This window comes from Melanerpes formicivorus, unplaced genomic scaffold (genome assembly GCF_026170545.1).
Source record: "Melanerpes formicivorus ecotype bairdi unplaced genomic scaffold, bMelFor1.0.p_v2 SCAF_412, whole genome shotgun sequence".
Taxonomy (NCBI): Eukaryota; Metazoa; Chordata; class Aves; order Piciformes; family Picidae; genus Melanerpes; species Melanerpes formicivorus.
In genome coordinates this window covers 105,001-107,500 of record NW_027142764.1, presented here as the reverse complement: position 1 = coordinate 107,500, position 2,500 = coordinate 105,001, and the positions used below count along the sequence as shown (strand labels likewise).

The 2,500-nt window shown below is 77.3% G+C and overlaps 1 non-coding gene across 1 annotated transcript; it reads right to left on the bottom strand.

The window, feature by feature from the left end:
• Positions 1-362: 362 nt before the first annotated feature.
• On the bottom strand, positions 363-515 carry LOC137459792 (5.8S ribosomal RNA). The gene has a single exon (XR_010992500.1). It is a non-coding gene; the product is annotated as a 5.8S ribosomal RNA (ribosomal RNA).
• Positions 516-2,500: the final 1,985 nt, after the last annotated feature.

The following is a 2,500-nucleotide window of genomic DNA, read 5'->3' as shown; positions in this document are numbered from 1 at the left end:
CCACGGCAGACGCGCGCGCGGACGCGGCAGCACGGCACGGTACCCCCGCGGTACCCACCCGCAGACAGCCGCGCCCGCGCGGGAGTGCCGGGGGGGGCGAGGCCCGCGCCTCCTCCCCCAACCGGGCTCTCGTCTCCCCCAACGCCCCACCGGGCGTCGCTGGACCAACGGGGAACCCCTGCCGGCGAAGCCCCGGCGGGACGAACTCCGCGAGAGCGGGCGCTCCGGGAGCGGGGAGCTACGGAGCGCTCCCCGAGTCTGCACTTAGGGGGACGAAGGCCCCTCCCCGCCCGGGGGAGAGCCTGCGAGGCGACCCCAGCCGCGCCGCTCGGCGGGCACCGAGGCGGCGATTGATCGTCAAGCGACGCTCAGACAGGCGTAGCCCCGGGAGGAACCCGGGGCCGCAAGTGCGTTCGAAGTGTCGATGATCAATGTGTCCTGCAATTCACATTAATTCTCGCAGCTAGCTGCGTTCTTCATCGACGCACGAGCCGAGTGATCCACCGCTAAGAGTTGTCTGGCTTTTCGGCACCGCCCCGCCAGCGCGGAGGGGCCGGGACCGCTCGCAAAGGAGCGGCCCCTCGGAGAGCGCGGCACGGCGGCCGCTCGCCTCACATTGACCGTACAAGCACAGGAGAGGGGGGGAAAATAAAACGAAACCCCGAAGCGGCAAAAGCAAGGGGCGGGGAGCCCGCGCTCCCGGCTTTTTTCCCTCCCCCGAGGAGGGAAAAACGCACCTTGCGGCGCTTCGGGGCCGGACCAGGCGCCCGGGCTCGCTCCGACCTCGGCGCGGAGGAGGCCCGCCGCGCGCCGCCGGGAACGTGCCCCGAACCCGGCCTCGCCTCGCGTGCACGGGGAAAGAAAACCCCCTTCGCTTCCCCACCCAACGGCGGGGGGGGGGGGTGTGTCTCTCGCTGGCCGCCCCGTGCCGTCGCGGAGACGCCACGAAGCGAGGCAGCGGAGACCCCCCCCCCCCGCCCCGGGGAGCGAGGGGGGCCGGGCGCACAACCCCGCCGGAGGAGAGCGCGCGCGCGCCTCCGCACCGGCCCCTCCAACGCCGCCACCGCTGCGGCCCATCCCGGACTTTCTTTTCCCCCGCTTTGGCCCCGGGGCCGAGCCCCGGCCGGCTCGCGCCCTCGGGCGGCTTCCTCTCGCCACCGAACCCCCCCCCGCCGCGGGGGACGGAAAACGGCTTGCGAGACGGAAAGCCCGAGCCCACGTGGGACGCCACCGCGGCGACCCGCCGGCCCTCGCCGGGCGGCGCACCCGCCGACCGACAAACCCCAGCGGCACGAGCCCCTTCCATCCTCCCCCGGCGCCACCGCGCCGCCGGCTTCGCTCGCTCGACCCCTTCCGTGGCCCCGCGGCCAGGCGGACAGCGGACGGCGCTGAGCCGGGGGGGCGGGCCCCCGCTCTCCCCGTTTCCACGCGGAGACCGGGGGTGGGACGCCCCCGGCTGCCCGCCCGTCCCCCACCCGGCACGCGCCGGGAAGGCGAACGGGGAAGCCCGCGGGCAGGGCCCGGGACCGGGACAGCCGCAGCCGGTGGCAGGGTGCCCTCCGGCGAGGGACCGGAGCCGGAGACGCCGAGCGACGCCCGCCGCCGCTCGGACGCGGTCACGCCACCCGAAACCGGCCCCGGACGGGGGGGAACCGGCAGCGCGAGACCGCCGAGGGCGCCAGCTCGCCGGGGCCCCGCTCTGGGGCCTGGGCAAAGGGAAAAGGGACCGGGAGGTCCGCAGCGGCCCGCGCCGCAAGAGGCGCCGCCGCCGAGCCGCGGCAACGCGCCCGCACAAAACCCCCGGCGGGGGCGAAGCGCCCTGGGCCAGCCCCCACCGCGGGGGCTCGCCGCCCCGGCCCGCGAGAAGCCCGCGCTTCAACGCGCCGCCGGGGACGCCCGTGGCGAGGCGAGGCGCGGGCCGGACCACGGCCGACCTCGCGCGGTGGGCTCTCTCCGGCCGAGCGCTCGGACCGCAGAGAGGGGGGGGCAGCAGAGTCCCCTCCCCGGCCCGGCGGGCCCCCGGGAGGACGACGAGCGCGACGACGGCGGACCTAGCCAGAGGCATTGCGGGGGCAACCCCCGCCCCTCTGAAGGCACCCGCCCCGCCCCCGCGCTCGCCCCCGCATCCGGGGGTGGCGCGCCGAGCCGCCCGGGTCTTTAAACCGCCGCCCGGCTTCCTCCGCGGTAGGGCAAGGCCGCGGACGAAGGCGCGGAACGCTAGGTACCTGACCCTGGGGTGAGGGAAACCAGACTTAAGGCCCCGCGGGGGGTGCCTCCCCCCACTGCCGCCGTCGGGGGGGAGCGTCCGCCCGCGGGGGCCCGCGCCCGACGTCCGCCGCCACCACCGCGCCCCTGGCCTGGCCCGAGGCCCGGGGTTTCCCTCAGTCAGCCGGCGCTGCGCTCGGGGAGGAGGGACGCGGCTGGGGACGCCCATGCCGCGCGCTCGCCGCGCGGCGAGCGCCCGGCTACGGCGGCCCCGGCGGCGGACCGGCGCAGGGCC